A 14968-nucleotide genomic window follows, 5' to 3' on the forward strand; every position below is an offset into this window, starting at 1 on the left:
ATGAAGAGGTGATGTACAAGAATAGGCAAGCTGCAGAGCCTAAAAGTCCTGTAAGAAAAGATTGGCAGTTTGCAAGGTTGGAAGAATTGTCCAATGAAGATGTGTCTACGGGAAATCTTAGGGAGGAATGACAACAACAAGAAGCTCCTGAGGTTGCACAACCTGAAAACAAGTTCCTAGTGATGAGCCAGTGACACCTCCTTTTGTGCCAAGAGTATCATCAAGAAGTACTAAAGGAATACCAGCTGATAAATACTCGCTTTGTGCTAACTATTTGCTGTTAACTGACTGTGGTGAACCCGTGAATTATAAGGAGGCAATGCAACATAAAGATTCTGCTAAGTGGGAGGGTGCCATGCAAGATGAGATGGACTCTCTCATGTCCAACAATACTTGGGAGTTAGCTAAGTTACCAACAGGTAAGAAAGCATTGCATAATAAGTGGATTTACAAGATTAAGCAAAAAGTTGATGGGAGCAAACGTTACAAGGCAAGGTTGGTTGTGAAAGGTTTTCAGCAAAGGGAGGGAATTGATTTTGATGAGATCTTTTCACCGGTTGTGAAACATACCACAATCCGGGTGGTGCTTGGTTTAGTGAAAGCTGAAGGTCTGTATTTGGAGCAGCTAGTCGTCAAGACTGCTTTTCTTCATGGTGATTTGAAGGAGGTCATATACATGAAGCAACCACAAGGTTTTATAGCACATGGTAAGGATGACTTGGTATGCAAACTGCAAAAGAGCCTTTATGGCTTGAAACAAGCCCCAAGACAGTGGTACAAGAAGTTTGATGCTTTCATGTGTGGGAGTGGTTACACAAGATGTCAATCCGATCACTGTTGTTACTTCAAGAGGTTTGACAAATCTTATATCATTCTTTTACTGTATGTGGATGATATGTTGATAGCTGGAGAAGACTTCAATGAGATTGAGAAGTTGAAGAGAGAGATGTCAAACCAGTTCGCGATGAAGGATTTGGGTGAGGCGAAGAAAATCTTAGGTATAAAGATTATCCATGATAAAGTGGCTGGTACTCTGAAGCTTTCACAAGCGGAGTATGTTGAGAAGGTGGTTAAGCGATTCAATATGGATGAATCAAAGGATGTACGAACACCATTGGCGGCTCACTTTAAATTGTCCAAGGAACAATCACCCAAGAGAGAAAAAGAGAGAATATATGAAGAATGTACCTTATGCATCTGCAGTTGGATGCTTAATGTATGCTATGGTGTGTACTAGACTCGATATTGCTCATACAGTTAGAGCTGTGAGTAGGTACACGAGTAATCCAGGAAAGCAACATTGGGAGGCTGTGAAGTGGATCATGAGTATCTTCGGGGTACTATTGATATGTCTCTTTGTTTCAAGAGATGTAGTGCTGAACTACAAGGATATGTTGATGCAGACTAGGCAGGAGATCATGATACTTGTCGGAGTACTATTGGTTATGTGTATACTGTGGGTGGTGCTGCCATATCTTGGGTCATAAATTTGCAAGGGCAAGTGGCCCTGTCTACAACAAAGTCCAAGTATGTAGCAGTCTCAAAGGCTGGTAAGGAGATGGTGTGGCTAAAGGGTCTGTTGGAGGAATTGGGTAAAAAGCAAGAGAATTGTGCATTGCACAGTGATAGTCAAAGTGCAATTCACTTGGCAAAGAACCCTGCTTTTCATTCAAGGACTAAACACATTCCTATGAAGTATCTCTACATATGAGAACTCGTGGAGAATGGACTGCTGCAATTGTTGAAGATTCAAGGAAGTGAGAATCATGCTGATATGTTGACTAAGTCTGTGTCAATAAGTAAATTGAAGCTGTGCTTGGCTTCAGTTGGTCTCAAAGTTTGAAGAAGGAGATGTTGGCTGTGATAATGGGTTTTGTGTTGGCTATGATTGAAGAATATTGAAGAATGTTAGCTACTGGCGTAATCGGCTCCAAGTGGAAGATTGTTGGGTGTGTGGATCTGATTCCACATAGGATAAGGATTTGTTAATCCTTGATCAAATAGGAGTTTTGATTGTTTCCTACCTTCTTACATAATCCTACTTGGTAATGGTTTCTATGTCTATTGGGAATAGGTTTTCAATGTCTTATAGGGTCTGGTTAGATATCTATAAATAGAGGCATAGGTTGTAGTAGTAGATCAAGTCTTTGAAGCATTAAACAGAGAGAGCAAGTGAGGTCTTGACAGTTGGTGAGAACTTCTTGTGAGAGATTCTTGTATTCTTGTTCATGTATTCTTCTTCTTCTATAGTGAAACCCAAGCAGCCCGGGGACGTAGGCAAAGTTCTTTGCTGAACCTCGTTAACAAGTTCGTGTTTGTTTTCTCGATCGTTTATCTATATTGTTTTACACTTGTCTGCTTCCGCAAGAGGAATTTTAGGTCAAATTCCTAACAGTTTCCTATGTCTTGGAGCACCATTTGAGGTTCGGGGGAGCTAAGTTTGGCTTCTAATAATGCTCGGGTCCTTGCTGTACTTCAAACTGAAGGAGAGGACTAGGATGCGCTCTGCCCTCTGTTCGAAATTCACCAAGCACAGTGGCTACAAGTTTGCTTGCTCACAATGTCTGTTAGCTCAGATTAAGCCACTCTGATTGTCAAAGGTAAAATTATAGTTCTTGGGGTGAAACTGTGCTTTTGGTGAATTATTGTCGAATGGTTGGATGGGAGTTGAATTGGATGTTTGATTTAGAATTGGTTTATACTTATGTGTTGGTTGGGAATTGAATGATGCTATGATTGTGATTTTGGACCAAGCACATGTTGTGATGTTTGCTGGGATTATAGTTCAATCCTCGCCTGTGTTAGTTTTGAATGGTGAAGTTGTTCTTGTTACTACTTAATTGTGGAAAGAAATTGGGTCGGGAAGACACCACATGTAACAAATAAAAAGAGATAGGTATTATTAAGGAAATGCTCAACCCAGGATTTGAAGAAAATGGTATTAGTACTATTTTCGGTAAGAATCCGGAGTTAATGGGTGCCCTTAGCAATTTTGGGCACACTTAATGAAAAATGGAAGGAAGTCAAAATGGTTAATTTTGTGATTGGTCAACTTGGTCAAACTTTGGTCAATCCTGGTCAAACCAGGAAAAGTGGGTTGGACGATTAGATAATCGTCGAGATTTTAATTAAGTGTTTAACGAACCATTAACGATTATTATGTCGGAATCTCTGACTCCAGTTACTTGAGGAACGGAATGTTCGTGAATTTTGGAATCCGGGTAGGGGATTCGGGGCCTTTCTCTGTTAGTAGTATTCCTGTTTTATATAAAGTGATGCATGATGCATGTTAAATTATATGGTATGGTTATGTTTAAATGCAATGCATACTAACCATTTCGTGAGAGATATCGTTGATGGCTTGAGAATGAAAGGGGCACTGACTTCCTTGGGTTTGATCCCCTAAACCTCCGGAGGGTTAGCTACACCGGTCGAACGGTGCACGATCGTAATGACGACCCGATTCCGTGTGTGTAGCTAAGTAGCGGACGCTCTCGCTACGCTTACCTAGTTATGAATTGATTTGAGGTAAGGTTGTGTAGTTGGTCTATGGGACCGGCCATCAGGTATTGTTTTGGGCCCGTATTTACTTGAAGTTCATGCATCAGATTTTATATTGGAAAATCATTTAAGTTTGTCTTTCTTAAAGAAAATGCATTTACATCTGTTTTATACTGGCACCACAAAAGTTTATTTAAAGGTTTTCAAATCTAGCCGGGGTGAAGCCCCTGTTGAGCAGCGAGGATGAAAATTCACCCCTACAATAGTGTGGATGCAGGTACTGTAATGTCCCGTATCTTAAATTAACCGTTTACCAGTCATTTGGACGGTAAACGACAATTACTTCAACTTTTTACTCTGTTTTGATATTTTTAGTGGCCCTAAAAGTTGACTTTTTGTTCGGGTCAAAATTTGAGAAAATCTCCTTCATGAAAGTTGTAGAGAGCATTAAACCGAGCGCGTGCATATGTGGTACATAAAAATCGGAATTCATATGCAAAAATTATGCCTTAAAATGTGGAAATTACTGTTCACGGTAACTTTCTATATATAGAAAGTTACTGTGGTAGATTTTCATTTCTGGAAACCTACCCCGACTTTCTCTCTCTTCCTCTCCCTCTTTCCCCCACGTCGGCCTCTCTCCTTCTCCCCTTCGTTTTGCCGCCTTCCGGCCACTAAACGGCGAACCCCAGCGACGGTCGACTCATCTCCTTCCCCCCTACACGCCTGTGGTCGTGGGTCGTCATGATTTGGCCAGAAAAGTGAGATATCTGGCTGAGATGATTACTGTAGCAGATCGAAGTTTCTGGTGATTACTTCCGATTCCGGCCATCTCCGGCCACAAAACCAGGCATAGTAGAAGCGCCTCGAGCCATTTGTCATTTCCCCTCAAGCTTCTAGCTTGAGCGAATCGAAGAAATTTCAAATCCTAGGGTTCTTGAATTTTCTGGAAATTTTTCACCGGCCAAATTGGAGCTCTTCCAGGGTGACGTATTGAGTTACTACTTAGTGAAGGAGCCCTAATGCTTGGTCGCCTAAATAGTACTGTGAGTGGACTTTTGTTTTCAAATAATGATGCATGCATTTATTTCTTAAAGTAATGCTCTAGTTATTCATCATATTACATTTTGAGCATATAATTGTTTTCGGATTTTGATTTTGATTTATCTCGAGGAATTACTTTCATTTATGAGTTTCATGAAGTGATTATGAATTATTCCGGTTGTGATTTTCAGATATTAATTTTGTTATGTCCGGATTCAAAATTATGATTTATGTTGTTTTTCAACAAAGTATTTTTCATGGTATTTTCTAAAATGGAATATTAGTTCATTATTGAACTTCCTTGCTTATTCATCATTGACCCGAGACTATTTTGGCGTGTGGGACACGCCGTTGATTTATTGTTATTCTTATTTATTTATCGACTTTTGGTTTTGGCATTGGGAATGACTTGATGATGATTTCGGAATTGGTTTTGTTTCGCTTTACGGAGATTATGTTTTATTATTATTTCTTGCCTATTTATTTTGAACTTGAGATTATCTTGGCGTGTGGGACACGTCATTGGAAATTCATTTGCAAGAGATGGGGAAGCCTTATGTATTTATGGATTTACTTGGTTTTCGGATTTATTTTGCCATACTTTGGGTGATTATTTATCATGCTAGCATTGATATGTCCGCCTTTGTGGCGAGGTGATGGGATCACCGAAGCCCGTCAGCCTTTGTGGCGCTGGTTACTGTCTTTGTGACAGTAATGCTGAAGCCCAGTATCCTAATCGCTACACTTAGTGGCGTGTGGGTATATAACGGGAGTATATGGGAGTACTTTAGCCTGCGAGGCTCATTCGTATGGCTATCTTCTTCCCCTACTTTTATATTATTTCTGGGCTAGCGGGGTCTAGTCCGATGATATGATACTCAGCGGGTTTGATTTACCGTTTCCAGTTTCCTGTTTCCTGAATTTAAGAAATAAAATTTTATAAACGTTGCATGCATCGAGGTTTTATAAATTTAAATAAGTGGGAAAGTATCAAAGCTTATTTAATTTAAACTATCTTGATTATTTATTTTGTCCACTCACACTAACGTATTTTAAATTACTTTCCCCTGGGCCCTTCGGTTTCAAATGCCCAGTTTGCAGGCTACGTTAGTTGAGGTCGGGCGTACATAGAGTCGAGGCATAGCCAACAGCATTGCTTCCGCGTACTCATTCTATTTTGGGCTAAATACAAATTATTACCCTGTGCTTTAGATCCAAAATCAATTCAGTCCCTGAACTTCTAATTTCATCAAAAACACCCATGCACTTTCAATTTTGATCTAATAGGTCCAATTTATTAGTTTTTCAACAATTGAGTTATTTAACTTGTTAACGTGGCTCATATATGGCCTATGTTTTATGATGTGGTGTCGAGGTGGTCTGCATAGTCAATTTAGGAGTAAGTCCTACTATTAAAAATAAATAGTTTTTCAACAAATAATCCAACTATAACTTGAACCCATAACAGAATATTAACGAATTGGACCTATTAGATCAAAATTGAAAGTGCAGGGGTGTTTTGATGAAATTAAAAGTCCAGGGACTGAATTGATTTTAGACCTAAACCACAAGGTACTAACTAGAATTTAGCCCTTCTATTTTTGTTTTCTTTGTTACCTAGTGGATTAGTATTGCTCTGATAACCTGTGGGATTATTATTGTTTTTGGGATGAGACTGATATTTGTGAAATTGAAGTTGTGATTTGGGGAGCAGGGTGGCTCCAGGAGAATAAGGATGGATTGCTTACAAGTGTAAATGTTTTTCTACAGGTTTTGGGTAGTCCATTTTTAGGGGAAGTTCCGCCAAATTTTTGGTAGAATTTCTTCTAAGGTGGGCCCCGCATGGCCACTTCGGATTTCAGGGTGAAATCCGGGGCGGGTCCTGTCAGGTACTGTGCACTGGTGACAAGATTGACGGATGGAGCCGGTGTGCGGAGTCAACTTCGGTAAATGGTTGTAATGGGAACAGTTTCCGAAGTTTAATTCCATTTCTTGATTGTTTAGTGTTATCTCAGAAGTAGTTGATTAATCATTTATTCTAAATTCAATACTCGGATATATCGATTATTTCTTGACTCCTTGTTAACTCAAGCTTTAGACGAACAAATATTTGAAATAAAAGTTTTAAAGTTTTCACCTCAATATTATTTTAAAAGTTTTCCCTTGAATTTTGGCACCAATAAAAAAAATTCACCATGCATGGGCATGGGCATGTTGATGATTTTTGGTATAGTAGGAATTGGTGTTGGCCACCGACCACGGACCACCGTGGAAGCACCCAGTTGAAATAAATTTCTTCTTCTTTATTTATTGAAAACGCGTAAATAACTAAATATTCTCAAAAAAAAAAAGAAAAAAAAAAAAAGAACTACATATGGAATTGTATTTAATTAAATAATCGAGTCCGCAAGTAACTAGGAATCCCAATGTCGGTGGGATATGGGAATCCGAATGTCGGTGGGATATGGGAATCCGAATGCAATTTGGAAACCATCATTTCTATCTATATATAGCCCCATTTTATACCGAGAGAGCGTAATATCCAGTTACATCAGTCTTCATCTTTCTTAGTTTCTCTACTTATATTCTTGTTCAAACTAATCAAGATTGAACATGGCCATGAGAATAGCCAGTGACTATTGGGAAGTGGTGGGCGACGCTCTCTGTGACGTATGTGTCAACCCAGATTTTGTGGACGTCGTTTCTGAACCAGAAAACGAGGTGCTATTCACCACCAAGTTCTTGATCGATATCCAGGCGGTGATCAGACGCGTCACCTCCTGCGATGCCGAACGACTCTCAGACTTGGACGACGTCATCAGCCGCACGAGTGTGACTGAGGCCTCAATTGAACTCTACTCTTCTAACTCAGACGAAGAAGCTGCAGTCTCCAACGCACTCCGAGAGCTGAAGGTACCACTGAATGAACGTGTCCCCATGGTGCGGAGAATAATGTACAAAGCCTGCGAGATAGAAAATGAGAATAGGTGTTATGGAACCAGAAAGATTGCTCATATGTCGGTGAAGATCGATCTTATTGTTGTTGATGATGATGGTGGCGACACAGATGAGGATGGTATTGTGCAGTGCTGTCTTGTTGGATCACATCCTTACCCGGATCCTTCCATGGTAGAGCAGCTACAGAAAACTGGGGTTTGCCCTATGTGTGATGATGATAGGGAAGTGTACTGCTTGAAAAAGATGGAGAATGAGGGGATTCTATAAGGTTTCCAATTCTATAGGGATTCTAGCAAACTTGATAAACAAGAACTAATTGATCATTCTTTGTGATAGATATGGGATTGAACTAACTAGCTTGGTTTGTAATAATTGTATTTTGTTGTGATTAATCTGATTCTTCCAGTTATAATGTATTTTTTCGATTTATTTTCTTGAATCTTTGTTTCTCTATGTAGTCATACACAATTGAATACCGATACTACAATGCAAAGGAAAAATGGGGTAACTGCAAGTTTGGTCAATTGAGTGAATTATTGTAGCTCCTTCCTCTAAGGAGGTGTTGATACCGAAAAAAAAATCAAAAGGCCATAAAAGAAAAAAACATGAGTGCTTTTGATTAAAAATAAAATGAAAATAATAATTATTAAAAAAAGGAAAAGAAGCACGTTGCCTCTTGAGCTAGCATTTTACACATTATCTACCTTCTAGTTTTGTTCAAATTCTACAACAAAACTATTGAAAGAAGTTGAAAACAAGTTGAAGTGCACACGTACGTTCAAATAGAAATGGGAGTGTAGAGCCATAACAGATACCACCTCTTTATGTGGATTATTATTGTTTCCTATCTATCTCTAAAAGAAAGGAAGTATACAGCTAGCTAAAATATATCTTGCCTGTGCAAGTTGGTGCCAAGGTGGTGTTTGAGACTGATTCAAATTCAAAGTCACATCTATCACTCCTATAAAAGATACTATACATCAAAAAGACGTAGGAGGAAGGACAATAGAAAGAGACCAGGAAGAAGCAGAGGGAGAGAAGCCTAGAGAGGAAGAAAGCAAGGAAGAAGAGGGTGAGACTTTCCACCACCGATGTGCACCTTTTCCTTTGCTGTTCTCAATTGATGCAGGTCTCCAGCGATACCGTAGGGTATCAATATCACATATGCTCCGACACCGCGTGCCTTAGGGTGCCGATACTGTCGTTGAGCTCCAGCACGGCATGCCTTAGGGTGCCGTATTATCCTCACAGCGTGCCTTAGGGTGCCGATGTCGTCCAGCTCCACCACGGCGTGCCTTAGGGTGCCGTATCATCCTCAAGCTCCGACACGGCGTACCTTAGGGTGTCGTATCGTCGTCGAGCTCCGGCGATACCTTCAGGCACCATGTTGGCCCTCCAAATACCAGCGATGGCCGTTGGTCTTTAAAATCCTAGCAGCGGTTCCTTGTTCTTTAAAGTTCCAGCAGCACCACAAAACTCTTCTGCTCAAAATTGCCTTGACAAAAATCTGCAACAAATCCGCAAGGAATGTCAGTCAAACAGAGTTCAAAAGCACCCATCTCTTCCAATCTTCACCGACAGCGAGGAGGGAAAAAAAAAACAAAAGCATAAAGCTTTCTTGTCAAAACAGCTTGCTGTTATCATATTGCGTCCTAAAAAAATCTGGGCAAAAGAGTCCCTGAAACTTTGACTCTGCTGTCTTGATCTCTAAAACAATCCTGGTGGGTTTTCTCTCAAAATAAAAGTTAACATATGACCAAAAAGCTAGAACAATGCAGTTCAACCTGCCTATTGAAAGATGACGACAAAAATCACCTCTTGGGGAAGATAGTCCAAGACAAGGGGGAAGCTTATTTAAACATGTCTTTGTTACTGCCATGAGTGAAATTAAAAGCAATTGATAAGATAAGAGCCATTATATTTGGCTACTTGTGGTGGTGGCGTTATCAGACAGTTGATGGTGCAAATGCAATGCAATGTCATGTTCATAAAGACCAAAGGCATTGTTTGTATTTAATTAAATAATCGAGTCCGCAAGTAACTAGGAATCCCAATGTCGGTGGGATATGGGAATCCGAATGCAATTTGGAAACCATCATTTCTATCTATATATAGCCCCCATTTTATACCGAGAGAGCATAATATCCAGTTACATCAGTCTTCATCTTTCTTAGTTTCTCTACTTATATTCTTGTTCAAACTAATCAAGATTGAACATGGCCATGAGAATAGCCAGTGACTATTGGGAAGTGGTGGGCGACGCTCTCTGTGACGTATGTGTCAACCCAGATATTGTGGACGTCGTTTCTGAACCAGAAAACGAGGTGCTATGCACCACCAAGTTCTTGATCAATTTCCTGGTGGTGATCAGACGCGTCACCTCCTGCGATGCCGAACGACTCTCAGACTTGGACGACGTCATCAGCCGCACGAGTGTGACTGAGGCCTCAATCGAACTCGACTCTTATAACTCAGACAAAGCAGCTGCCGTCTCCGACGCGCTCCGAGAGCTGAAAGTACCACTGAATGAACGTGTCCCCATGGTGCAGAGAATAATGTACAAAGCCTGCGAGATAGAAAATGAGAATAGGTGTTATGGAAGCAGAAAGATTGCTCATATGTCGGTGAAGATCGATCTTATTGTTGTTGATGATGATGGTGGCGACACAGATGAGGATGGTATTGTGGAGTGCTGTCTTGATGGATCACATCCTTACCCGGATCCTTCCATGGTAGAGCAGCTACAGAAAACTGGGGTTTGCCCTATGTGTGATGATGATAGGGAAGTGTACTGCTTGACAAAGATGGAGAATGAGGGGATTCTATAAGGTTTCCAATTCTATAGGGATTCTAGCAAACTTGATAAACAAGAACTAATTGATCATTCTTTGTGATAGATATAGGATTGAACTAACTAGCTTGGTTTGTAATAATTGTATTTTGTTGTGATTAATCTGATTCTTCCAGTTATAATGTATTTTTTCGATTTATTTTCTTGAATCTTTGTTTCTCTATGTAGTCATACACAATTGAATACCGATACTACAATGCAAAGGAAAAATGGGGTAACTGCAAGTTTGGTCAATTGAGTGAATTATTGTAGCTCCTTCCTCTAAGGAGGAAGTGGATTTTTTTTTTTTAATCAAGCCCACGAGGCGAAATTGTATATTCATCACAAACCAGAATAGGCCGTTACATACCATTCCGCTGTTATTTAAGGACATAGACAGACAAGAAGGTAGTGGACCAGTGGTAGTACCGATAGTGGTACGTAGAAATAGACCCACTCATTATACATTCAAAACATAGAGATAGCGGAGATTCTCCTTTGGTACTACGCTGGAGGCGCTAGAGATCTAGGTTCCTAATACAAGGAAATTATTGAATTTAGACAAAACTAAAAACATAGGGTTAGGCCAAGGACAAAGCCCGAGTCCAAATTAAAAGCCCAATGGGTAGCTCAAAAGGAGAAAGCCCGAACCCCAAGGCCCAGTAGGATTTGGAACAAGCCCAAAAACGACATCATCCATAGGCGTCCGCTCGCGCAGCAACGCCTGCCACCACCAGTCCACCATATTCATGCTGCGCTGACACACACCCCAACCAAGCCGCATTGGCCCGACCCAGCATACGACATACCATCGCACTTGGCATACTTCGCTGCGCACCCCTCCAGAAACGAAAGTCGCTGCCCGAAGCATCCAGATAATGACCGCCGCATAGCTCCTCAATTAAGTGAACAACTCTGACTGATTTAGTTTTTTTTTTTTTTTTTAGTAAACTTCAAGAAATTTATTGATTAAGGCAATCGATTACAATCCGATGCTATAGCATCCAGAATACTTGCTGGAGCTTGGTCTATCCATACAAGAGAAGTATTGCATTCATAAGCAATGGCTGCTAACCTATGTGTCACAAAATTGACAGTTCTAGGAGCAAAGGAGAATTTCAAATTATGCACAAACTTACTACGTACACTGTTGTATATCGAGCAGCAGGTTTGCATTTTTATTTAGGTCAAAGTCCTCCTCTTCAATTTGTTGGATCGCAACTTGACAGTCACTTTCAAGGCATACATCATGGAGGCCTCTTTGCTTTAGAAAGTCCAGGCCTTCTCTAATTGCTAACAATTCCAATTGCTTTGGAGATGAGACATGCTGCACATACTTAGAGAAAGCAGCCACAAAAGAACCATCACTTCGTCTAATTACTCCACCAATACCTCCAATATCGTTAGAAGGCAAGAAAGCTCCATCAACATTGATTTTGAGTTGATTGCTAGATGGTGGAGTCCAATGTTTACCCGGTTTGGCAACTTTTTCATGCAACTGAGTCTTCTACGCTTGTAGAAATTATTCATACCAAGTGCATGTGGTAACTACAATCTCATAAGCACTTGTGAAAGTATTGTTCCACAACTTACTGTTTCTATTTTTCCAGAGAGCCCAAATTAGCATAAGTAGCTTCTCCCATTTTTCTCTATTTAGATGGTGACCCTGATACAAAAGCCATTCTTTGAAACTTCCTGGCAGACAACCAGCAATTGGAATATTTGCTGCTTCAATGGCCTCTTGCGCAACAGGGCAGTGACACAACACATGGCTGTTTGTTTCCAACGCCTCACTACATAGTAAGCAATTGAAGGGACCAGTATACCCCTTGTAACTCAAACTTTCTTGAGTAGGCAAGATATTGTTTGCAGCCATCCATAAGCAGATTTTCACTTTCCCAGGAATCTTTGTGTTCCATATTTTCTTCCAAAGAGCCTCATATGGATTTCCCGATGAGGTAGAAGTTAGGAACTCTCCCATAACCTGCTGTCGAGCAATCCAATATGCTGACTTTACAGTATATCTTCCATTCTTCTCTGGCTGCCATCTATATCGATCTGCACCTGCACCTGCACTTCTACTTAATGGAATGCTGAGAATTTTTGTAGCTACTTCAGGTAGGAAAGTAGCATGCACAACATTCTGATTCCAACTTCGGGTTTCCCTATCGATTAACTCAGCTACCTTATTGATGGTAGTATGAAGCGGCTTCTGAATGAGGTAACAAGGACAGTCAAAAATCCAGCTGTCCTTCCATACATCTACATGTTCTCCAATCCCCACTTTCCATTAAATACTAGCTGCCAAGACAGAACGACTCTCTAATATGCTCCTCCATGAAAAAGAGGGGGCATCTTTAAGTTCTGCCTCCCAAAAAGAGTGGTTTGGAAAGTATTTGGCCTTGTAAACTTGTGCAATCAGTGACTGAGGATTTGAGATTAACCTCCATGCCTGTTTAGCTAACATAGCTAAATTGTATGCATAGAGATTTTTAAAACCAAGTCCTCCTTATTTTGTCATGCAAAGCTTGCTCTAACTTTTCCAATGAATTTTCCTTCTCTGATCAGTGTCCCCCCAAAAAAATTGTGCACACAGTTGATGAATATCATCACACAATGTCTTTGGAAGAAGATAGCAATTCATAGCATAAGATGGCATGGTTTGTGCTATAGCTTTAATTATAATTTCCTTACCTACAGAACTGAGGATTTTTTATTTCCATCCCAAGAGCTTTTTTGTCAATCTCTCTTTGATGTATGAAAAGATCACAGTCTTTGATTTGCCTACTCGTAGTGGTAACCCCTAGTATCTATCATGCTCTTCCACTCGTTGAACTTCTAGCAAGCCAGCTAGCTTATCTTGCAACTCTGGATGCACATTTCGACTGAAAACAACACTACACTTTTGATAATTAACCTTTTGTCCTGATGCCAGCTCATATGTGTTAGAATATGTCTCAAGACAATACATTCTGATTCAGTTGCAACTCCAAAAATCAAGTTGTCATCTGCAAAAAATAAATGGTGTAATGTGATGCCCCGGAAATTCGTATTTATTTCCGAGGATTTTCCGGAATTAGTTTTATAACTATTGGACGGTTTCGTGGCTCGTGGATGGAGCGGAAGTGTTTCGGGCGAATAATTAATTGAAGAATATGGTTTTAGGGGGGTTGCCAAAGGTTGACTTTTTATTCGTTGGGATTCTCTGAAAACTTCCTTCACGAAAGTTGTAGAGCGCGTCGATACGAGTTCGTGGACATGTGGAACTTGTAAATCGGAGTTCGTATGAGGAAGTTGTGGCTATTGGAAAAAGTTTCCGTTTTAGTATATAAAGGGAAAATCAGAAAATTATTTCATTTTCCTCATTTCCATTTCCGGAAGATATTTTCCTCTCTCTCTTCTCTCTCGTCCACACCTTCTGAGTCGAAGTTTTTCGACTGACCCGACCCGAACCCGGCATTCCGACCCGACTTTTCCGGCGAGCTCCGGCCATCTCCGGCGACGAAACTTTCCAGACGGGATCGTCTCCGCCGTCTGGTGGTCCCTGTGGTGTTCTCTAGCGACGAGATCCACCGTGTACGGCCCTGCAAGGCTGTACAGTTAGCGTTTTCGGACCCGGCCGGAAAACACAACTCCGACGTCGGCAAGGCTTTGAGTTTTCTTGGTTGAGCTCAGAACAGCCTCGCCGATCGATCCTTGGTGGTTGTTTGGATCGATTCACGTGAAACTTCGATCAACTCGAATTGGATTACTGTTCACGGCTTGTGAGGTAGTTTTCGATCCCTTAAGCTTGTTTTCTGACTTCGATCCAGTTATGAAAGTTCACAAGCATGCTTAGATGAAGCTTTTTGATGTTGGGAGTTTTGTGAAATATTGAGTTTTTGGCCGGCGGCGGTGCACCACCGTCTGTGGTGGCGTTCCGGCGGTGTTCCGGCCACTTAAGGAATTGGTTTTGGTATTATATATGTTCTACTCGTTGATACGAGCGTTTCGATATATAATATGCAAATTTTGGAGTTCGTATGGAATTGTTATGATTTTTGCAGTTTCATACCGATCGATTTATTCGATCCTTGAGGATTCGAGCGTCCGATCGACTTGTGGTTTGGTCACATCGATCGTGGACGTATTCCGGGGACTTTGGGAGGCCTCGGATATGGTTTCGCCTCATTTGGCGTCACCTTGGGAATTTTGGTTCGATTTAGGGTTTCGAACCCCTTGTGATTCGTTGACTGAATGAGAGCTGTAATTCCTTAGGTACGTGACGTAGTACTCCTTGGACGGCTATTTTGTGGATTGGCTGCCTTGTCCTGAATTGAAGACGCAGCGGGAGTTTCGAGGTGAGTAATCTCACAAGGTTCATTTGTGAACGAATTACATTTATCGTTTGTTGGGGAAATCTCACGATAATTGTTATGAGTGTGATCGATATGTGTTATGAGCAGGATCGATGTTTGTTATGAGTATAATCGATATTTGTTATGAACAGGATTGATATTTGTTATGAGCAGGATCAACATTTGTTATGAATATGATCGATATTTGTTATGAGCATGACTACCCTATTGTCTTGGAGTTATTAGGTTAACTACGACTATAGTTGGTATTAGTGGCATTTCTGAGTGGATGACTATG

The sequence above is a fragment of the Rosa chinensis genome, chromosome 4 (genome assembly GCF_002994745.2).
Source record: "Rosa chinensis cultivar Old Blush chromosome 4, RchiOBHm-V2, whole genome shotgun sequence".
Lineage (NCBI taxonomy): Eukaryota > Viridiplantae > Streptophyta > Magnoliopsida > Rosales > Rosaceae > Rosa > Rosa chinensis.